The 25,299-nt window shown below is 39.0% G+C and overlaps 1 protein-coding gene across 2 annotated transcripts in view; it reads left to right on the plus strand.

Moving 5' to 3' along the window:
• The window catches only part of LOC140491323 (E3 ubiquitin-protein ligase rififylin-like), a 101,645-nt gene that overhangs the window by 4,469 nt on the left and 71,877 nt on the right, over nucleotides 1-25,299 (plus strand). For both annotated transcript variants that reach the window (XM_072589337.1, XM_072589336.1), the window contains exon 2: nucleotides 1,747-1,789. The gene's annotated coding sequence lies outside the window, so the exon portion shown is untranslated. The remainder of the gene's footprint in view (nucleotides 1-1,746; nucleotides 1,790-25,299) is intronic.

Genomic DNA, 25,299 nt, shown 5'->3' on the forward strand with positions numbered 1-25,299 from the left:
ATCTCGTCTTCCAGCCTGAAATTGTTACTTGACTGCTCCATCCCTCCTGATGCATACCTCCCCTCCACCGTGTCTCGCTTCCTCTCACCTCTTCTCCCACCCCCCATTTTAAAAAAAAACATTTGTAGTTATTGACAGCCGTGCCTTATTTTCTGGAATTCCCTTTATGATTCTCCTTGTAATTCACTCCTTTGGCCAATGTTTTGATTACCCATCCTAATATTTTCTATTTTCACGACAATATTTGAATCAAGGTTTTGCTATTGCATATTTCCTGTCTGCAAATTATAGCTTCTAATGTCATCCTTTTTGGTTGCTATTACCTCAACATGGAAACTACCTACAAAAACATTGCTGTGGGGAACTTCCAATATATCTTAGAGTCAGTCATGTGACACGGAAACACTCTTCAGTCCAACCAGTCTATGCTGAATATAAACCCAACTAAACTGGTCCCAACTGCCTGCACCTTGTCCATATTCCTCCAAACCTATCCTATTTCCTTTTAAATCTTGAAACTGTTCCCACATCCACCACTTCCTTAGGAAGTTCATTCCAGACATGAACCACCCCCTCTATTTAAAATAGTTGTTTTGTATTGGCTTTTAAAGAAAATAAAGCCCATACAGAATGCACAATAACAATTATTTAATTGCCAATTGAGCTGACTTTTGATTTTAGTGCCTTACTTGGGAAAAAGAAAAGGTTGAATGATACTCCATTCACTGAAACAAAACAGAAAATGTTGGAAATACTCAGTGGGTTTGGCAGCCCCTGGGGAAACAGACTTAACATTTCAGGTTGTTGACCTTTCTTCAGAGAATGTGTTAATCCAAAATTTTATTTTACATTTCCACTGCCCATGGTATTTTGCTTTTATTTTTCTGAAACAATTTTTGCCCATGTCCAGCAAGACCTGAACAACACAGCCTTCAGTTGTTTAGTTGCAAATAATATTAGTACTACAAAGTATAGGCAATAATGATTTCCAACTTAGAGAGAGTCTAAACCTCTTCTTTTGATACCATTGACCTGAAAATTGCTGAACTCGTCACCATCATCGTCTGGTAGTTCACAGTTCTCAAAAACTTAACTGGACTAGCTGTATAAATACTGTGGCTTCAAGAGCAAGTCAGAGGCTAGGAATTCGGCAGCAAGTAATTCTCTTCCTAATTCCCCAGTACATGCCTAACATTGACAAGTCAACAGTATGATGAAATACTCTTCACTTGCCTGGATGAGTGTCTCTCCAACAATAGTTAAGAAGTTTGACACTGTCCAGTGAAAAGCAGTCAGCTTGCACCACCTTTACTACCTCCACTGGCACGTCATCAACAGTGGGTGTCACCAACAAGTTGCACTGAAGTACTTAACATGCCAATACTGTACTGACAGCACCTGCTAGCCCCACAATATCTAACACAGAAGAACAAAGGTAGCTGGCACACAGTAATACTGTCACCTGCAAGTTCCTTTTCAATCTCGTACCATTGTTTGTTCTCTTACTGGATCAATATCGTGGAAGCTTCTAACAATTACCTACTCAAGCAATTGGGAGGATTGGCCAGGAACACTGGTCTGCCAACAATGCTCACTTCTACAGACATTTTTTATTAAATTGAGGCATCAGTTGTAAGAATGATATTATCTTAGAATTGTAATCTTATTTGCAACAGCTATTAGAAGTAGTAGTCATATTTATCATCTTTTCCCATTAAATGGTAATATTATGATGTGTAATTACAGATCACTATTCCCAAAGGTGAGGTGAAGACTTCTGTCAGTTCAGGTGAGTGTGTTCTTCTCAGTCTGAGCCTCACAGAAGTAGACATGTTGTTCATATGAACTGGGTAATTGAGGATCCATTGCAGCCTTCATTCAGTGAAATAATATAAACGTGGTATAGACATGCAACCTGCACTCTGCAGAACTGCTAGTCTCAGTACCTGAGATTTTTGGAGAAATGGAAAATCTTGGGAAGACAGTAATCATAAATTAATAGGTACTTTTTATTCATTTTTACATGATATGTCGGTGTTCCTGGCAAGGCAAACATTTATTTCCTGTCTGAATTGCACTTGAACTGATTGGCTGCCTTAGAGGAAGTTAGTTCTCAACCACACTTCTTTAGTATGGAATCACATGTAGGCCAGACTGGCTAACGATGGCAGATTTCCTTTCCTAAGCGATATTCATGAACTAGATAGGTTTTTATAATGATGAACACTGTTGGACAAGTCTTTAATTCTGAACTTTATTGAATTCAGATTCCATCATGTTCCCAGCCTATTTGCATGATGCTCTGGATTAATAGTCCAGTGATAATATTAGTAATAATATTAGTAATAATAAGTAATATTAGTAATAGTCCAGTAATAATAGTCCACTACCACCTGAAAAATTTTGAAATTAAGTGAAATACAGTTACAGCTGATTGATTGAGAGCAGAGCTATTGTTGCTGTTCCACTAAATAATGTTAATATATTTTGTACTGCGAAAATTTTTTTTTCCAGTTACTTTGTAAAAAGCTATGCTGGGAACATCAGCTTGTCAGAATTTTTCATTGTTCCATCAGATTCATTAAATAAATGCTTCTGCTATTCTTTCCTGGATATGCTGGTCTTATAACTGGTGAATTAATTTTAATTTTGGGCAATGCAATATGTTTATGGAATCTTAAATTTGCTACTGTTAAAATGCTCAATTTTACTTTAACAGGTCATAATGGACACTAGTCTTGTTCTCGCAAGGTATCAGTAATAAGAAATCCCATTGCAATACATTTGGAGCTTTGTTGCATTAATTTCATGTGTTAATTTTTGAATGGTAATTTTTAATTGAAACTTTTGAAAGACTTCATTCATTGATTTTTTTAGTTTAATCACTTGACTTCATAGATGACTATAAATTGTGCATATACGAATGAGAAGAATGGCTAGTTAATCTGTTTTGAAGGCCTTAGTTAAGGAATTAATGTTGGTATTGTATATGCAGATCTCCCTTGTCCTTAGTCCCATGGGATATTTCACAATCACCTGAACAGGAAGATAGAGCCTTGGTTCATGTTTGAATGATGGTACCTTTAACAATGAAGCTCACCCTCAATAGACTGGCTATTCATTCGACAATACCTTCCAAACCCACGAACACCATCGTATAGAAGGACATGGGAACAGCATCTGCAAGTACCCCTCACAGTTACACAGTATCCTGACTTGGAAATATATCACCATTCTTTCATTTTCACTGGATCAAAATCTTGGAATACCCTTCATAACAGCACTTTGGATCTACCTACAACTGTGATTTGTAGCAGTTAAAGAAGGCACCTTGTCGACTAGGGATGTGTAAAAATGCTGGCACAGTCATGAAAGTCCATTTTCCAAAACTGCATTGAGATTAGATTACTTACAGTGTGGAAACAGGCCCTTCGGCCCAACAAGTCCACTCTGCCCCGCTGAAGCGCAACCCACCCATACATTTACCCCTTCACCGAACACTATATGGGCAATTTAGCATGGCCAATTCACCTGACCTGCACATCTTTGTGACTGTGTGAGGAAACCGGAGCACCCGGAGGAAACCCACGCAGACACTGGGAGAACGTGCAAACTCCATACAGACAGTCACCTGAGGCTGGAATCGAACCTGGGACCCTGGTGCTGTGAGGCTACAGTGCTAATCACTGAGCCACCGTGCTGTTCCTGGTTTTTCACCAAACTGTTGCACACTATTGAAGCTTGCACTCCTACACCTCACAATTACACCTGTGTTGATATTATGGCTTTAAGAGGTTTAGTGAGCCTTATCGAATCAAAAGGAAAGTGAGTGAGGTAAATTATTTGATAAGAATGCCAGACAGGAAGAAATCTCAGAGTGTGTCATGTGAAGGTGTTCAAAAGTTATATTGACAGGGAAGGAAAGCGAAAGGAGAATGTGTTACCTGTTACAACACAGAATGAAGGACTGAGTTCATTTAATTCAAAATTGGATATTCCTCAGATTAAATTGAACAATGAGGAAGTTCTCAAAAATTGGGTTAAGTTATTGAGTTACCTTCCAGAGGAGAATCAAAACTACCTGAAAAAGTGGTTATTATTGCATGGGGAGGTACGTGGGAATAAGTTGGGAAGTAAAAATTAATTGATGCATGATGTATATATAGGAAATACTAATACTAGCCCACCTAATTAGGCAAAACCATTCAAAGTGGCTATCGATGCGAGTGATATAAGTGTTGGTGCTGCACTCTTGCAAGCAGGGATGAGAAAGTAAAAAGACCTATTGGGTATTGTTCCAGAAAATTGAATAATCATCAACAGAAATATTCCACAATTGAGAAGGAGACCTTGAGTGTGGCATTGGTTGTGCAACATTCTAACATTTACATTGCCAGTAATGTGTCTGAGACAATTGTATATATTGATCATACCCCCTTAAAGTTTTTGGAGAAATTTAAGAATAAAAATACCAAACTGTTTAGATGGAGCTTATTATTGCAGCCACTCAATTTGAAAATCATGCACAGAGCAGGATGAGAGAACATAACTACCGATGGGTTGTTGTGAATTTGATGAAGGAAGACGGGCGTTTGGTGGTGGGAATAAAAGGACTGAAATAGACTATAGTAGTGAATGTTTGTACGCTTACAGTCAATGTAATGTAAATGTAGTGTAGTATGCAAACCATGTAAGAGCAAAGGTTTTCAAAGATGAAGCTACCTTTGTATATTGATGGCTCCTTTTCTTCTAAAGGGTGAGATGTGAGGATACTATGGCTTTAAGATGTGTATTTTGTCTTGGTTTTTATGAAGAAAGGTTGACACAGAGGTGTAGAGCAGTCCGCTTGGCCTTGGGTATTTTTTTCAAAGGTGGAACAAAAAGAGCAGCCTGAATGGGTGGGGTCAAGCTTCCACAGAACCAGGGTTTTATGTTTTAGTTTTCAGTAATTGCTAGAGTCTCGAAGCTGGATGTGAAAGCTCTTATTCCTCTCTCTGTTACAGCTAAATGCTCAGGTTCTCTTCCTGCTGCTAGAAATACATGTGAGACAATTTGCCTTTGAGTGTTTATAGGATATACTATATTAGAACAATGTGGAAACACTTACAGTGTGGAAACAGGCCCTTCAGCCCAACAAGTCCACACCAACCCACCAAAGCAGGTACCACCCAGACCCATACATTTACCCCTTCACCTAACATTACAGACAATTTAGCATGGTCAATTCACCTAACCTGCACATTTTTGGATTGTGGGAGGAAACCCATGCAGACACGGGGAGAATGTGCAAACTCCACACACAGAGTCGCCTGAGGCGGGAATTGAACCCGGGTCTCTGGCGCTGTGAGGCACCGTGCTGCCCACATGTGATACTAAATTATATGTTCACGTCTTGGACTCACCTTGAACCAACAGCTTTCTAACTCCAAACTCAGAGTGCTGCTGACTGACCCATCTCCCCTTTCATATAGGTCTTGGACAATGTCCTTCGAAGTTTGTGTCCAGACGTATTATTCTCATTGGAGATTAGAGTCCAGTCTGACCTTTAGGTGTCGAGGAGGTTATGGATTCAAGACCTAAGCGGGTAATCTAGATTGATGTGTCAGTACAGCGCTGAAGGAATGCTGCTCCATTTGAGGTGGTGGCTATCGAATGAAGCAACATCAGTTCTCTTAAGTGACCAGAAAAGTTTTTATTACACTTTTGAAAGTAAAGCTTAGGCTAACATTGTATCTGACTTGATATCACGGAAGCAGATTTGATTATTTATCTCAAAGCTGATGTGACTGCTTATAAATTAGCTGCTATATTTGCCTACCTTGAAACAATGCTCCAAAGTAAAATCCAATTTGTCTCCCATATTGTGGATTTGGTAATCTGGTGCCTGTGTTTGCCAGTACTCCACACTGCTAAAGATTATTGACCAGCTACATTAATTAATGGAAGTTGGATTTTTCCCCCTCAGCTAAATAATCTATAATTTACTGTACTAATGTTTATTTCTTTATACTTTCATGGAATGTGGGCGTCATTGGCAAGGACAGAATTTATTGCCCTTGAACTAATTGACTTGCTAGGCCATTCCAGATGGTAGTTAAAGGTTAACCATATTGCTTTGTGTTTGGAGTCAAATGTTTGCCGGACCAGGAAGGGTTGGCAGATTTCCTTTTCTTAAGGGCATTAGAGAATCAAATGATAGTTTCACTGAAGAAGACCATGAAACTAGCTTTCATCTCCGGATTTATTTATTTAACATAAATTCCACCAGCTGGTCTGTTGGCTTCTCCAAATTTTCTTTATGTTAAACTTCAACAAGGTTTTCAACTTGGTTTTTAACAGGATAAATGGAGTTTGCTGCTGTTGGAAGTGTTGTTAGTCTACAGCCCCTAGTGAATAGTCTGGGTATGTGGGTTTGAATTTCACCATGGTAGGTGGAAAATCTGGAATTAAAAGCTCGACCATCAGTGACCATGTTTATTGCCACAGAAACGCATCTGGTTTACTAATATCCTTCCTGGTTACTTATGAGTCCAGACCTACTGCCAATGACTCTTAGCCACTGTCTGGGCAGTTAGGAATGGGTAATAAATGCTGGCTTAGCCAGTGACAACCACATTCCATGAATGAATTTTTTTAAAAAGTGTACAAACCACATCAGTTAATTGGAAACGCCATAGATTTCTGTTACTTGGAGAAAAAAATGCACATCCTGTCAAAGCTATCAGGATAGATACAGAAGCAAACCTGTATTCTCAGCAATTCTCTAGTTGCACAACCAAGGTCTACTTGTATAAGTATGCTGCTTCATGTCTGCCAAACACCCCTCCAATCAAACAAGTCCAGGTCACTTTGAAACGGATCATCTATAGCAGTACAAGAAAGTTCATAGTCAGTGATGCATGTTAGCAGTCATGTGCCCAGTATTGTCATATTTCAAATGTTGCTGGTTGACTTTACTGAAACAAGATGTTCCTCCTTTTGGCACACAGTTGTCTCCAAAGCAAATGTTCAATCTCTGCAGTCTCTGCTCATTGTTATGTTTCCAGTGGAATGTCACACTCCATAATTGTTGTCTTCAGGTTATCCTTGAAATGTTTCCACTCCTTGCAACTGTTTTAGGAACTTTGTAAATGTTCAACATGAAAAGAGCCATTTTTTAAAAAACAAATCTTCAAGTGTCAATACTTCATATCTTGCAAATAATTCTAAGAGTGTTTATAAAGTAAACAGTTATCTTTAGTTCCTATCATGTAGATATGTTGCAACTTGGCTACTGTCCTTTTTCAGAGAAATAAGACATTGCTTCAGGTTCTGACTGTTTCACCTTTATGTTTGCTGTGCAGTTCTGAAAATACTAAAATGAATTAACTTTCAAGAAAATAGTTAATTTTTTGGTGCATTGTTGGGAGATTGAATGGCACATTTTATGTTCTATGTTCGTATTGTAAGTATAGTACTGACTTTGGTCAGTGCCTTCAATAAACTTAATGACTGTAATTACATGTATTTTATCAATTGTAAGAAAAGAGGCTGACTTCTATCTCTTTCAAAATACTGTACGGACTTTTCTCTTCTGAATTTCAAGCGGAACTTCTTTCTCCCAACTTGAAGTAACTTGTTCTGGATGTGTCAGTAGACGATGTAACGTCTTCAATTATTTTAATAGCTTACACCATTCCTGAGCTTTTAAAAGAACTCAGGAATTAAGTAATGACATATGCTACATCTAAACATCTACTGTAAAGTTACAAATGTGTGTGGGAAGTTGTGATAGCTTTTATGTAAGTTGTGATAGCTTTTAAGAAGCTAGAGATAGAAAATAAGTATTCAGCCCCAAGTCCTGATTACAAGAAAATGTTGGAGATTGAGGCCAAGTTAAGGATGGTCAGCTAATGCTGCTGGTAGGGCACATTCCATGCTGGCAGCCTTTGTTCACATGAAATTTGTGTTGGGTTATCTTTCAGTCTAGATTTTCCACTTCTCACAGGTTACTTTAAAGATGTTTTTATAGTGCGTTGGTGGGGTATAGAAGCATGGGGTGTACAACTGAATCCCACCTACTCACTCACCCACCAGATCCCCTGTCTCTCACATAGGCACACTCAGAGACAGGCAGTCTCAGACCCCGGTAGGTATTTTCTAATCAGTTGTTCAACCTAATCAACCTGTTCAGAGATGTTATTCACCTCCAGACCAGGTGGGACGAACCTGGCCCAGAGGTTAGGATGCTACCTTTGCACTACAAAAGCCCAAACCCATAGTCAACTGTACCTCAACCACCAATCACTGCTGATGACTGACCTGCAATTTCTCTCTCTCTCTCTATCCCACACTCCGCCACCCCCACTTCTCAATTGTAAATCTCCTCCTGCCCAAGCCAATGTTCTCTTGAAATTCTCCTGATCTTCTCCGCTTTTGGACAGTTAAACCACTGATATTGTGCGACTGCGTGTCTCCTGCATTAATGAGCCTATCGGCAGCAAATGCATAGAGAAACAGCCTCTGATTGGACATTCTTTGCACATTTATCCAGTTAGAATTCCCTGTATTTTGAATAACAGTTTAGAAAGCCAGATTGTAATCTGTTGGACAAGCCTGCTGTTGCAGTATTGGTCACCTTGCTTAAGGGACAGTAGATTTGTTTAGAAGAGATACAACTGAAACTCACTAGACAGATTCATCTGATGCAAGTGCTCTCCATATGAGGATTGATTAGTAGTATACTCTGGGATTTAAAAGAGACGCTTATTGAGATATATAAGATTCAGACGTATTGATACAGTACAGACTGAGTTGAAGGAGTGAGGTGAAGTCTATTATTGTTGCAGAGCAGAGAATATGTGCATGAACAGAAGACAGTGATGTGAGGAATAGCTTTGAAGCAAGATTGACAGTTTTGAAACTGACAAGCTAAGTACATCATTCAGTGAAATCTGAAGAAATTGAACGTAATCGGTATAGTGAAGACTGTGGAATGGAGGTTGCAGTGGAGTTGATCACAGATGCTGGAGAAAACCTTGAAGTGATGAGGATGTGAAACATTTCACCAGTAGAAGGACTGCGATGACGTGACAAGAAATTTTCAATGTTAGACAGGATGTTGAGCAGGATGCCAAATGAACATTTCCTAACTTAGCTTGAAATCGACTCAGTCAGATGCTGATGGAAACTATACAGGATGATCGCAGTTTGTTTAGATTAGATTAGATTCCCTACAGTGTGGAAACAGGCCCTTCGGCCCAACTAGTCCACACCGACCCTCCGAAGAGTAACCCATTCCCCCTAACTAATGGACCTAACTCTACGGGCAATTTAGCATGACCAATTCACCCAAATTGCATATCTTTGGACTGTGGGAGGAAACCCACGGGAAGAATGTGCAAATTCCACACAGACAGTCGCCCGAGGCTGGGATTGAACCTTGGTCCCTGGCGCTGTGAGGCAACGGTGCTAACCACTGAGCCACTGTGCCACCCAATACTTGTTTGGAGCAATTATTGTGTCATCCAGATATTGGTAAAGGATATGAAATTGAAAAATACAAGCAATGGATAATTAAGATATAGGTGTCCTCAGTGGACGTGCAAAATTCTGACTGTGCTACTTGATGATGTAACCAATATAGTACATATTTTATATGTATAATATACACTAGAAAGTACAAGCAGAGGAGGGGTCCTTGGCAGCAAATGTAGTAATTGTGGCATATGAAAGACTGAACAAAGTGACTGTGGTATTCTGGAGGTAAACTTGAGAGAAGTTTAGAAATTGTACCACCTAAGGCTGTGGAATAAAAGGTTTTGACTTAGAGTCCTAACTGTGACAAAGCTGGCTGTTCAATTAGCTCTATCTGCACAATTGCACTTTTTCCATTTTATCTTCCCCATTCACCACATTTGCTCAATACTTACATAAATGATTTTGCAGACTGAACCCTTGAGCATGTTCTCATAACCTTCAGTGGAAAACATTGTGTTGTACTTTGCTGTCAATGGTAATTCTCTATCTTGTGCTGCCTTATTACTGACATACTAATCATTGTAAAACCAAGCTGTACTGTTTTTACGTTGACAAAATTATTACGAAATGTTGAAAATCCCTTTTTGACTCTCATCAACCTTCTCTGTTTTAAAGAGTTTTAAAAAAACTTTCTAACTGTAATCTGTCACTCTTCTATTTACTGTAGTGTGTCAGAACTGGACCTTCCCATTTCTGGTTTCCATCTTATGACTTTTCTCCATTTAGTACTGTCATCCTTTTGAGTACTGTTGGGCCCAAGTCGTTTGTCCTCATGCTTGCCAGATGCATACCCATTGTTGCATTTTCGCTTTCAATTTTTTAAACTATTGAGCCAAAATAGTAACTGCCTCTCCAATTTCTTTCAGACTGTTTTTTTTTCATCTCACTTTATCTAAGTGTTACTCCTTGATAACAGCATCATTAATTATTAGTTGTACTATGCTGATTAATGTTTAAGCTTTGGCTTATGGTTGCAAATCTTTAATTGCATTGTTCAGCTCTCCCCAATATTCAGATGCCTCTACTTGAACTCATTTAACTTGGAAACATTTCAGCAATCTGTTTGACCACCAGCTGAGTTTTGAATCATGTAATCACCTATAACCAAGGCTTGAGTCAGATCTCCAGGCATTTTTTATTTCTCTCGACTATGGCCTTTCCACATTGAACTCTTTATCTGTTTCTTCGCCTTATGGATTGATTATGCAAACCTACATTCTTCAAACTTCATCTAATTCAGAACATCGTAATATCAGTTTTCTGCACAAAGATGTTATTTAAGTAGAACACAATGCAGATCTATGTAATAAATGTATGCAACCAGCAAACCTGACTGTGATGAACAAGAGCTTTTATTACTGGGTTTTAGTGTTAGGTTCTACATGGTATTCATCTGGATTTGAGAGAACATTTAATAAGTAGTCGGATGAGATGCATTGATGAAGTGTAGAAACCTGGCCAACAGGTAAGTGCTAGACCAATGATTAAGATTCATTTTAATAAGGTAACTTTGCTAATCTTCCCAGTCGGTCTAAATTAGACTGTTTATGTGTTTAGTGTTGGCGTAATGTGCTTGTTTTATATAGAGCAACTTCAATATCTGTATTAGACCAACATGTGTGGATAAGGTTGGGTGTTCTGACAAAAACAGAAAATGCATTTCTGTTGAGATTTTTTTAAGAAATGCGCATGATCATCTAATATTGAAATATGCAAAAATGTACATTATGCTGAAATACTGCAAATGGCCTGATTTTTGCAACCAGAGGAAAGCTTCTCAAAGATCTTTACAGTGGGAACTTCCCCTTTGCCAGATCAGTTGCGGAAATATTTGCATAAAATATAGAAATTAAAAGCACTGAAAATTATAGAGTCATAGAGATGTACTGTATGGAAATAGACCCTTGGTTCCAACTCGTCCATGCAGACCAGATATCCTAAATAAATCTAGTCACGTTTGCCGACATTTGGCCCATATCCCTCTAAACCCATAGTATTGGTATACCCATCCAAATGCTTTTTAAATGATGTAATTGTACCACCCTCTACCACTTCCTCTGGCAGCTCATTCCATGCATGCACCACCCTTTGTGTGAAAAAGTTGCCCCTTAAGTCCCTTTTGATCTTGCCCCTCTCACCTTAAACCTATGCCCTCTAGTTTTGGGTTCCCCCACCCCAGGGAGAAGACTTTGCCTATTTATCCTATCCATGCTCCTTGTGATTTTATAAGCCTCTATAAAGTTACCCCTCAGCCTCCGCCACTCCAGAGAAAACAGCTCCAGCCTATTTGATCTCTCCCTATAGCTCAAAGCCTTGAACCCTGGCAATGTCCTTGTAAATCGTTTCTAAATCCTTTCAAGTTTCACAACATCCTTCCTACAGCAGGGAGACCAGAATTGCATGCTGTACTCCCATAGTAGCCTAATCAATGACCTGTGTAGCTGCAACATGACCACCCAACTCCTATACTCGATGCACCGACCAATAAAGGCAAGCAGACCAAAGGCTTTCTTTATTATCCTATCTATGTGCGACTCCACTTTCAAGGAACTATGAACCTGCACTTCAAGGTCTCTTTGTTAAGCAACACTCCCCAGGACCTTATCATTTTAGTATATAAGTCCTGCTTTGATTTGCCTTTTCAAAATGCAGCAGCTCACATTTATCTAAATTAAACTCCCATCTGATCAAGATCCCATTGTACTTTGATGTAACCTTTGCTGTCCACGACACCTCCAGTTTTGGTGTCATGTGCAAAATTACTAACCATACCTCCAATGTTCTCATCCAAATCATTTATGTAAATGATGAAAAGCAGTGGACTCAGCACCGATCCTTGTGGCACACTGCTGGTGACAGGCCTCCAGTCTGAAAAGCAACCCTCCACCACCAGCCTCTGTCTTCTACTTTGAGTCAAATTCTTAACTTTTAATTAAAATCTTTACATCGATAAAAATGTTAATATGGGAAGATTACATGGAATTTTTTTAATCAATGTGGTGAAATTTGACATTGCAGGTGGAAAAATAGTTTTTCAACACCAGGATGCTAGCAATAATAATGATGATAGAAAATCAATTTGAAAATCAAATTATGCATTCAACAAGGTGTAACTTTTGAATTTATTTTAGTGTGTCTAACGATGTAATAGTGGGCCTTCTTGTCAATTCCTGTTTGCAAGGCAGATATAGCAATCTGTGAACTCCTCCATGATACATCCTATGAAAGAGCACACGCTCACTCAAAAGTAATTGCTAAATTTCAATGTTGCTTTTTGCATGTCTGAACTCCTAATGTTGCTAACAGTTTATGGAGTAATGACTCCAAATAGGGGCTATTTTGCTGGTGTTGCTGCAGCAAAATCTAGGCCAACAATTCAAAAAAATCCATGTTTTATAAACAGAGTACATTAGAAAGAATGCACTAACAATATTTAAGATTTGAAATGTATGTTACCTCACATAACATGATACATGTATTGTACCTTAATTGCAAATCTTTTCACTTTGTTTTAACTTTTCCAATTTGGCTACTATAGCCATGTGCAACCACAATCAAATGATGTTGTTAGGTGTGACCAGAAAGATGCACAGTGTCAGTGCTGTTTGCGTTTGTAAATTGTTGAAATTGTAAAATCCACATTAATTGATTAGCGTGCCCCTTGTATGATAACATCACATCTGATCAAAGGAGAAATTGACAGTTTAGTGTTTTTTCTTCACTAAAGTCTGAAATGGTCAGATTTCTTCATGGTGATTCATAAATATTGTCCTTTTTTTAAGTGAAAAAAATCAGTTTGATTTGATGTGCACATCCTCATGATGCATATGTTTAATTAATATTAATTCTCTCTGAATCTCATTGCTAATCACCATCCTTTATCATCCCATCTCTACCTTATGCTTTATGCTCTTGATAATAGGAGAAAGTGAGGACTGCAGATGCTGGAGATCAGAGTTGAAAAATGTGTTGCTGGAAAAGCGCAGCAGGTCAGGCAGCATCAAAGGAGCAGGAGAATTGACGTTTCGGGCATTCCTGAAGAAGGAATTCTCCTCCTTTGCTGCCTGACCTGCTGCGCTTTTCCAGCAACACATTTTTCTGCTCCTAATAATGCCAGTATTTGCAGGAAGGTAGTTCCAGGGTGTTATCTATTCTGTTTGGCATATATTGGCATGTTTGAGTAAGAGGATCATGCCAGGCACTGAAACACACAGAGCAGATATTCATCCTTTGAAACCTTTGAAAAAAAAATTACAGGTGTTGGGGCGGTGATAGCTTATTATTGCTAGTCTATCAATCGAGCGACCCATGCAGAATTTTGGGGACTTGCATTTGAATCCCACCATGGCAGATGGTGGAATTTGAATTCGATAAAAGTCTGGAATTATGAGTCTAATGGTGACTATAAAACAAATCTGGTTCACTAATGTCCTTTTGGGAAGGAAACTGCTGTACTCACCTGACCTAGACCACGTAACTTCAGATCCACAGCCATATGGTTAACTCTTAACTGCCGTCTGGACACTTTAGGGTACATAATTCATGCTGGCCTGTCCATAACACCCATAGCCTATGAAGGAATTAAAATGAAAAGGCTGTTTATTGCATGATTAGACGAAATATGCAGGAATAATATCAGAGTTCCTATGGAAAAACATAGGATTTGGGCTATTTTTGTTTCCTGTGCTTATTTTTCCACACTCTTGCACATGCAATTATACAGTAGACCATCAGAAAATTTGTGAGTGTTGCTAATTATATGTAACAAATTTAAAATATTTACCACGTAATGAAATGTTCTTTGATGATTACACATTTGATAATCAACAGTGCATATTTTGTTTTCATACTATTGTATTAATTGTTCAGTGATATCAGTGATGTGTGAGATATCCACTGCAGTAAACCTAACAATGTTCCCAAAAACAATAGTGCTCAAATTGATTTAACATGTTAATTACCAATACATGCCATGCACTAATTCGTGAAACTTAGCCTTTACTGTTTAAAGTAAAGTTTCATTTTATCTGCCTTAGATTTAAGCCAAATTTAAGACCGTTATCAACAGTTGCACACAACTATTTCTTGCATTTGCATTTTTATTTGTCAAAATCAAAACTGAGTAACTATCAGAATGCATTGACTTGTTAACCCTTCTAATGCTGAAGCAAGCAGTTAACAAGAGCGTATTTTTTAACTTTCCTATGCATGGTTCCAGATGACATTCAGAGCATTTTTAAAAATTTTACTTTAAGATGGATTTAACTCCGGACTGGAAGTTGTGGTTGTATTAGGAGATCCACTACATGAGCAAAATGTTGGAATAACCAAAAAAATGCATCTTTTGAAATCACCTGTAATTTATAAAAATAAAATGAAATCCAAAGTAATTGCAATTAAGTTTGGCTGATTTAGAATGTGGAAAGCTTTCTACTGTTTGTGACTGTACACACGAGCAGGCTATATAGCATTTCCAATTTTACAGAATTTAGCTTTACCTAATTTATTTTTGCTTGGGTGTTCTCTGTGCAGAAATCAGCACCATGCTTCAGACTAATAAATCAAAATACATGATAGACTGTGTGGGTCCTTCCTACAGAAATGTGCCCTACTTGCCTAAATCCAGAAAGTGAAGTGTGAGAGTTCATAGAGCCATGGATTAGGCCAACCGATGTTTAACCAGCTATGGTACTTATGTCAATTTGAGGAATAGTATGAAAGTGTTTAGCAGAAGGAGCATCGTTCTGACATCATTTCGGCAATTGTCACTTGCTTTCAGAAAATGATGTCAGCTTTCCTTGGGATTGATTCGTGGTACAACATCATTTCTAGATGATCTGGTTGTCAGGTTATTTTGCACAGTAAGCTGCAGTTTAACTGTTGAAAAAGGGATTGAAATATGAAACTTGTTTGTTCCATTCATCTTGATTTCATTCTCATTCCTTTGGGGAGTGAGAATTGCATCCATTTTCATTGTGACTGTTAAAACATGACCCAGTTTATTAATTTATTTTTAAACTGATTTCACAATACTGGTATACGATAAGGTGACCATGAACATCAAATTTTAAATTTATTAAATTAAACAAGCAAAAGTTTGATTTAATTCTTCAACCTTCTAATTACAGAAAATGACAAAAAATGTTTTGTCCAATGGCAACTTGACAAAAGCTACATTATAATGCACCACCTTGGAGAGTTATACAGCATGGAAACAGATCCTTCAGTCCAATCCCAAAGTCCCTCCTGCCTGTGTTTGGCCCATATCTGTCCAAACATTATCCAAATGTCATTTAAACATTTACCCGCATCCCTTGGAAGTTCATTCCACATGTGAACCACTGTGTAAATAAATTGTCCTTCATGTTTTTTTTAGATCTTTTCCCCTCTCCTTAAAAATATGCCTCCAGTCTTAAAATCCCCCACCCTAGGGAAAAGTCATCTGCCATTCACCTTATCTATACCTCTCATGATTTTATAAACCTCTTTAAGGTCACCCCTCAATCATCTATGCTCCATTGAAAAACATCCCAGCCTTTCCTTTCAACCCAAACTATCCATTCCTGGCAAATCCTGGTAAATCTTTTCTGAACCCTCTCCAGTTTAATAATATCCTTCCTATAACTGGACAACCAGAACTGGGCACAGTAATCCGGAAGGGTCCTCACCAACATCCTGTACAACGTCAACATGACATCATAACTCCTAAACTCCTAAATCTAAGCAACAAAGGCAAGCGTGCTGAACATCTTAACCACCCCTTCTATATGTGATGCAGACTTCAAAGAGCTATGTACCTGAACCTCTGTTCTACAACACTACCCAAAGTTCTGCTTTTAATTGTGTAAGTCCTGCCCTTGTTTGTTTTACCAAAATGCAATAGCTAACATTTTATCCAAAGTAAACTCCATCTGTTACTGTTCGGCTAGATCTTCAAATAAGATAATATGTTTTTAACATTGATCATTTGGTCTTCCAATGTCCTTAAGCGTATAATGAATTAGTCTTTCTGTGATGATGCCATCACTTTAACAAGGTTATTTTGTCCTTTGGTTTTTAAAGATATGTCGTAAAGGCAGAGGTGCTGAAATGTCTCTGTGAAGGAGCCTAGTTTAACAATGGCCGGGAAGTGGCCAGCTCCTCCAGTTCAGGTTTTTAGTAGTTTGATTTAGCAGAGAAGCTACTTGCATTGGAGAAATGTTCCAAGCTTCAGATGGTTCCTACCTGGTTTTCTCTCTGAAATCTCTTTGGAAGCTGCTGCAGAGAGAAAAGGTTCCATGCTTCATGAGATGATTCTTGACTGGCTTTTCTCTCTGAAATATCTCCTGCCTGTAAGAACCTGTGTTTGTTTGAATTTACTTTGTGCCAAAGGGTGTGTTACGGGATATTACGGGAATTGGAACAGCTCCTTCGTTAAGTTGCGGTATTGAATCAGTTGAGTTTTCAAATAGTTAAGTTATTCTAAATTCTGTTTTCTTTTGTTCGTGTTTCAACTGTAGTTTTTTAAAAATTCTGTTTTGCTTAAAGCCAAGGGTTTGACCAGCTGCATCACTCTGGAATATTCACCTCACGTCTGCCTTTAAAATAAGAAGAAGTTAGGGTCTAGGTTACCTTCTTGAGATATTTTGAAGGGGTCTTGTCTGGTCAATAAGCCCTTCACGTAGCCTTTAATCACATTGTCAAACTTTCCTTCCCCTAATCTGATTGTGAAATGAATATTTAAAGAAAAGACAGTAAGTTGAACTGCTCCAATGATGGAGACATGAAGTACCTAACCATTTTATGGTCAACAGTTGGAAATCGTTATGCTTCCCTATTTAGCTAGTTTTTAAAATCTCAAATGCGCTAAAGAACTGTGTTGAATTTTTTAAGATACCAAGTTTAAGATGTAAGCCTGTCATGTACATGTATCATTCATGACAGAAACATCAGGACCTGTAGACAAAATAATTTTATTTATTCTGTTGTAACCAGCCCAATGGAAATACTATTTAAATAAAAAGTGACAAGAGGCTACTTCAGAATGAAATTAAATGCGAATATTTGGAAAGCCACTTGCTCTTCTAATTAATCCTGATAATGGTTGTTACTTGCCAGGACACTAGCCGCAATGGCCATTATCTTGGTTCCACTAGTCTTGTATCAGTCAGTGCTTTAAGGCTCATATATACCAGAGGAACCCTGATTATCCGGCATTTGATTAACCAGATTTTGGATTATCTGAACAAGATCGCAAGGTCCCCTTGCTTGGCTAACTGTAGTTTCTTTTTCAAGGTTATTGGCTGTGTTCTAATTACCTTGTTTTCTTATCCAATTGATCGTTTCAGTTGCTTTCTAATTAATTATTTTAGTTGTATTGAAATTCATTTTTAGATTATACACATTGGTGTCCACCTTTGAAGCTAACAAGACTAATTGGAGCAGACTAAACTAATTAAATTAAATATTGCTTCAAAGTGTACAGTTTTACTTAGTTATATCTATCAATTTTATTCCATTTAATGAAAGACAACTGTAATGTCAGTTACAACAAACAGTTATGAATGCAAATAGTACGTTGGCCTTTATTGAAAGAGAACTAGAGTTGTAAGTTACTAGGAACAGTAAGTTACAGTCTTACTGCAATTATATAGACTTTTTTGAGGGCACACTGGAGTATTGTGTGCAGTGAAATGGTCTTCTGCATAAAACGTTGGGTTCAAAAGACTCGAAATCTGGATTTTGAAAAGGCCATCAATTTGGTCTCAATTGATAGATGGACTTCCTTTAAAGAAAACAGAAATGACTGCAGTGGTGAGGGAAATGTGAATTTGTTCTTGAAGAATGAATTAACTGGAATCAGTTGACTTGTTTTTTCTTAAGTCATAGAAATATACAGCATGGAAACAGACCCTTTGGTCCAACTTGTGCATGCTGACCAGATATCCTAAACTAATCTAGTCCCATTTGCCAGCTTTTGCCATATCCCTCTAAACCCTTCCTATTCATATATCCATCCAAGTACCTTTTAAATGTTGTAATTGTACCAGCCTCCACCACTTCCTCTGGCAGCTCATTCCACACACCACCACCCTCTGCATGAAAATGTTACCTACTGGTCCCTTTTAAATCTTTCCCCTCTCACCTTTAAACCTATGCCCTCGAGTTTTGGAATCCCACACCCTGGGGAAAAGACCTTTTCTATTTATCCTATTCATGTCCCTCATGATTTTATAAACCTCTATAAGGTCAGCCCTCAGCCTCCGACATTCCAGACTATTCAGCCACTCCTTATAGCTCAAACTCTCCAACTCTGGCGACATCCCTGTAGATCTTTTCTGAACCCTTTCAAGTTTCATAACATCCTTCCTATAGGAGAGAGACCAGAATTGTACACAGGACTCCAAAGGTGGCCTAACCAATGTCCTGTACACTTGCAACATGACCTCCCAACTCCTATACTCAATGCACTGACCAATAAAGGAAAGCATATGAAATACCATCTTCACTATCCTTTTGACTTTTGACTCCACTTTCAAGGAGCTATGCACCTGCACTCAAGGTCTCTTTGTTTAGCAACACTCCCCCAGGACCTTACTATTAAGTGTATACATCTTGCCTGATTTGCCTTTCCAAAATGCAGCACGTCACATTTATTTCAGTTAAACTCCATCTCCCACCCATTGGCCCATCTGATCAAGATCCCATTGTACTTTGAGGTAACCTTTGCTGACCACTACACCTCCAATTTTGGTGTCATCTGCATACTTATTAACAGTACCTCCTGTGTTCACATCCAAATCATTTATATAAATGACAAAAAGCAGTGGATGCTGCACCAATTCTTCTGACACATTGCTAGTCACAGGCCTCTGTCTTCTATCTTTGAACCAGTTCTGTATCCAAATGGTTAGATCTACCTGCATTTCATGTGATCTAAGAGAAAGTGAGGACTGCAGATGCTGGAGATCAGAACTGAAAAATGTGTTGCTGGAAAAGCGCAGCAGGTCAGGCAATATCAAAGGAGCAGGAGAATCGACGTTTTGGGCATAAGGCCTTCTTCAGGAATGAGGAGGGTGTGCCAAGCAGGCTAAGATAAAAGGTAGGGGGGAGGGGCGTTGGGGATGCGATAGGTGGAAGGAGGTTAAGGTGAGGGGGTGGGGGTGGAGAGGTTGGGAAGAAGATTGCAGGTCAAGAAGGCGGTGCTAAGTCAGAGGGTTGGAACTGAGAAAAGGTGGGGGGAGGGGAAATGAGGAAGCTGGAGAAATCTGCGTTCATCCCTTGTGGTTGGAGGGTTCCTAGGCTGTGATTCTGTTCGCCGAGCTGGGAATTTGTGTTGCAGATGTTTTGTCCCCTGTCTAGGTGGCATCCTCAGTGCTTTGGAGCCTCCTGTGAAGCGCTTCTGTGATCTTTCCTCCGGCATTTGTAGTGGTTTGAATCTGCCGCTTCCGGTCATCAGTTCCAGCTGTCCGTTGCAGTCTCCAGGGAATTCCTAGAGGCATGGCACTCATCCACAGATTCAATCAATAAGCACATTGACCTGTACCCAATATACTGACCACTGCAGCGGACAGCTGGAACTGACAACCGGAAGCGGTAGATTCAAATCACTACAAATGCCGGAGGAAAGATCACAGAAGCGCTTCACAGGAGGCTCCCAAGCACTGAGGATGTCACCTAGACAGGGGACGAAACGTCTGCAAGACAAATTCCCAGCTCGGCGAACAGAATCACAACAACGAGCACCCGAGGTACAAATCTTCTCACAGACTTTGGTTCCTAGGCGGACGATGAGGCGCTGTTCCTCCAGGTGTCGTGTTGCCATGGTCTGGCGATGGAGGAGGCCAAGGACCTGCATTGGGGAGACAGGCTGCCTACTTGCGGAACGTTTCAGAGAGCATCTCTGGGACACCCGCACCAACCAACCCAACCGCCCTGTGGCTGAACACTTTAACTCCCCCTCCCACTCCGCCAAGGGCATATTGATTCTCCTGCTTCTTTGATGCTGCCTGACCTGCTGCGCTTTTCCAGAACACATTTTTCAGTTTCCATGTGATCTAACCTTGTTAACCAGTCTGCCTGACTTACTGTGCTTTTCCAGCAGCGCACACTCTATTCTAATCTCCAGCAACTGCTTTCGTCCATATAGATCACGCCCAGAGCCCTGCCCTCATCCATTCTCTTTTCTACTTCTTCAAAAAACTCAGTCAAGTTAGTGAAACATGATTTCCTGTGCACAAAGCCATGTTGACTATTCCTAATCAGTCCTTGCCTTTCAAAATACATGTAAATCCCTTAGGATTCCCTCCGACAACTTCCCACCAGTCTATAGTTGTGTGCTTTCTTTCATTGTTGAAAATCTTATTTAATTACCCAGCAAGCAATGAAAGAGACTTTACTGACAATGCAACCCTATAGCTTTTTTGGGTTCAGAAATGTCGTAACACAGTCATGGAGTCATACAGCATTGAAACAGACCCTTTGGTCCAACCAGTCCACGCTGACCATGTTCCCAATCTCAATTAATCCCACCTGTCTGTGCTTGGCCCATATCCAGGAACAGGATACTGATTAAGAGTGATCAGCCATGATCATATTGAATGATGGTGCAGGCTCGAAGAGCAGAATGGCCTACTCCTGCACCTATTGTCTAACCCTTCCTATTTATGAACCTATTCATCTACCACTTCCTCCGGCAGTTCATTCCACACATGAACCAAAACAAAATTGCCCCTCATGTCCTTTTTAAATCTTCCTCTTACCTTTAAAACATATATATGCCCACTAGCTTTGAAACACCCACCATAGTGAAAAAACCCTTGTCATTCACCTTGTCTATGCCCCTCATAATTTTATAAACCTCAATAAGATCACCCTTCAACTTGCTATGCTCCAGTGGAAAAAAGTCCCAGTCTTTCCAGTCTATTTTTATATCTGAAACCCTCCCATTCTTGAGAACATTCTGATAAATCTTTCTCCTGAACCCTCTCTAGTTTATTAATATCCTTCCTATAACAGTGAGACCAGAGTTGTACACTATACTTAAGAAGAAGCCTCAACATACCGTCCCAACTCGTATACTCAAGGGTCTGAGCAGTGAAGGCAAGCATAATAAACACCTTCTTAACCACATTGTCTACCTATGAATAAGAAAGTAGCTCATTCCTAAAGGTAAGCGTGCTTCCGTAAAGCTGATATGATTCAGGTTAAGAAGCTGCTTGGTGGTACTTTTATTAATCCGAAAATTGGGTGAGTGAAAAACTTATCCAGGCTTTGGTAGATCATTTATTCTGCTTAATGTTGCCAAGTTTTAGCAATTCATAAGATTTCAGGTGGGGAGGGTGGAAGTGTCAGGAATCAGCATTTTATCAAAATGTTTGTTTTCAGCAATTCTGGGTAAAAGGTGTAACATAAAACACAACCCATAAATTTTCCAATTTAAGATTTTGCTATTGAATAATTGTGTATGTGAATTTGGTCTTCAGTACATGCTGCACCCGCATGTGACTATGGCAATATAGGCCTAGGATGCTTTATAGTGTTCATGGAGTCCAATAAGGCACTTAGGAAGCCTGTTCCCTAGGCTGCCATTGTTTTCATCAGTGTCAGACTCTGGGATTTGTAGAAGTGTCCAAGATAGATTCTTTGTACCATTTCTCCTTCCTCTCCCTTCGAATCTAGTGTACCCATGGCCTCCACTGAGCTTTCCACAATTCATACCATTCAAACCAAGTACTTATTGGATGCAGGCTGTGACTTAGTATTATCTTAAGACCCTATTTACCCCTCATGCAACAAGGCATGCTTTTCTCAAGTGCTTGGAAAGCAAGAATAATAGTAGACGTGTGAATGTTTGTCAATTCAGTAATTTTTAACATTGGTTTCCATCTGCAAAGACTTTAGACAGGTATGAGAGATTCACAAACAATAACTCCTAAATTTAATTTGGGTAAGTGAGAACAGGCAAATTGACTGTCAGTTTCATGGAATAATAGCAGTGAACACTGACAGTTTCATTACTGTTGCAACAAATAACACAGAAACAGACAATTCAATCAACTGATCTGTGAGCAGTAATGCTTCATACTAGACTTCTTTGACTTTATTTTATCTAACTCTATCAGAATACCTTTCTGTTTCTTTCTGCTTCGGGTATGAATCTGGTTTTCCCTTAAATGCATCTATGCTATTTACCTCAACTAGACTATGGCAGCAAGTTCTTTATTGCTTTTTTAACCTTCTATATCGATACAACCAACCGTTGTGCTGGTTGATTGTATAAAATTACCTTCTATAAAACTTCTATGCCTGATAAAAAGCTGGTATGATATGATTTATTATCTCTTTCATTTTCTTATTGGTATTCAATCAAACTTTGTTAACACTGAAATGGAGATTAGGTTTAGGGTTCTGCAGACTTGGGTCAGAAATTGAAGTTCTAATGATACAGTTTAGATCTGTTTAAATAGCATTAGCGTTATTCACTTTTTGAGAGGCAGCTTTCAAATATAGTTTTTTCAACATGTGCATTTTTTAGGTTAATTTTGAAATATTCAACCATGATTATTTTAAGACCTCTCTGGGAGTACTGAGAGTGTTAGATTGCGTTGAGCGTGGAAATGCAATCTGGGAGTACCTGCTACCTATTCGTGCCATTGTTCAGTTTGTAGGCAAGTGTTGTCTAAAATTTATCTACCTGCTACATAAACACTTGGATTTGAAGTGGAATATTAATTTTATTTGCTATTTCTGGAGATCTGATGTGAAACATAATTTTACAAAGCTGCTAAGTTTACAATTTGTGAAGTTTTTATTATGCAAATAACAAGTTGTTGTAGATTGAGAATTGTAGTGGAAATAGACTTTGCAAAATCCTTTTGAGACATACACTTCTAAACAATACATAATATAATAAGTCAATAATTAATCTCCAGTTTTGTAATGTTTGCCGGATTTCAGTTGTAAGAAATGTGATTTTTGTTGGCTCTGCTGCTGCTTCCACATCTTAGTCTCCAGCTTTGTTTTCTGATTAACAAACTTTTGCAAGGGTTTGCACTGTCCATGTAGCACCCTCCGTCCTGGAGGGTGTCTTGTTTTTACTGTATTCTACCATGCTATTATATGGTAGAAATGACAATAAAAAGCTACTCTACTCTTCTATTACCTGCCATGTATCTTCAGGTTGCTGGTGCACACACATTCCTAAGTATGGAATGCATGTTCCATCATGGTTGCATGCAGACTGCTAATCCAGTCCTGATTTAAGACTGTATTTTTATGTAAAATGCCATAATTTGTTCTAAACAAAATTCCATCAGGTTCCTCATTATCCTGTTCTCATGACTTGCACACTGACGTCAAAATGTAATGCTGTTGATTGCTGCACTGACCTTCAGTACACATGGACAAAATTCATGCAGCTTACTTGATCTTTTGGCTTCTGTTAGCTACATACTTACTCCAAAATTATTTTTAATTAACTGCAGACTCAGTTTTAAATCTCACAGAGGGTCTCTATAAATACATTTTGTATATAATTGAATAGGTACTACACAAGTACCTCTAAACTTTGGCAATATCTAACTCAGAAAATTGATTTCCAGAGTTATGACAGCCTTCTGATTTGTCATTATTTTAGGCACTCCTTCAAGATCAAGGATGACTTTCTTCTACTCTGGTGATATAGGTCTGGAAGTGACTGAATAATACAGGTGTTTGCTAAAGTGGAGGATGTGAAGGCTCAAATATGCGAATGCGGCTTCCACTTGGTCTCCACATTAGCCAGTTAGAGATTATTGAAATTGGTAACTTCCTTGCAAATGCTGCGGCTTCAATTTGGGCATTTTTAGGAAAGGTTTTCCCATAGTGGCAAGACAGTATTTTTTTTCAGGGAGCCTTTGACGGTGTCCGCCTGGTAAACACTTACTGTGATGGGGCAGCATGATGGCTCAGTGTTTAGCACTGCTGTCTTACAGTGCCAGGGACTGGGTTGGATTCCAGCCTCGGCTGACAGTCTGTGACGGGCTTGCACATTCTACCTGTGTCTGCGTGGGTTTCCTCCGGGTGCTCTGGTTTTCTCCCCCAGTCCAAAGAATGGGTTAGGTTAGATGGATTGGCCATGCTAAATTTCCCATAGTGTCCAGGGATGTGTAGGCTAGAGGCATCAGCCAAGGATAAATGTAGAGTAATAGGGTAGGAGAATGGGTCTAGGTGGGATGCTCTTTGGAGGGTCACTGAGGACTTGTTGGGTCAAATGGTCTGTTTCCATACTGTAGGGGTTCTATGATCTATGAAAACAGTAATGAAATTTAGATTTTAAATCTGCATCATCTCACCTTTGTGTAATTGGTGTTTTTATATTTGCTTCGTGTATTTTACTCACTGATTTTCTTGTCTCTTGACTTGCTTTGTTGCAATCGAGCAACTTTGTTGTTTTGAATCTTTACTGGAGAGGTGCTACATTTTGACAGGGGATGTAGTTAGTAAACAAGTACATGCGAAAAAGAAAAAAACACTTTACTAAAATGCCTTTATGAACTTAACATTGAGCAATAAACATTGCAGGTAAAACGGCGACAGATGTGACTTTCTTAATCAGCGACTGCTATTACCAATGCCTGAAGTTTAACTGGTCCCATTAAAATTATTCTGTTGAATGTTACATTCTAACATTGTATTCTGAAGCATTTTAATCCAGCACTACTTATTTTGTTTGATCATTTAAGTTTACTTTGATTAAAATTTTGTCACCTTGTCTTTCCTGGCAAATGTGGTATTGGACTGGGGTGGACAAAGTTTAAA

This window comes from Chiloscyllium punctatum, chromosome 19, assembly GCF_047496795.1.
Source record: "Chiloscyllium punctatum isolate Juve2018m chromosome 19, sChiPun1.3, whole genome shotgun sequence".
Lineage (NCBI taxonomy): Eukaryota > Metazoa > Chordata > Chondrichthyes > Orectolobiformes > Hemiscylliidae > Chiloscyllium > Chiloscyllium punctatum.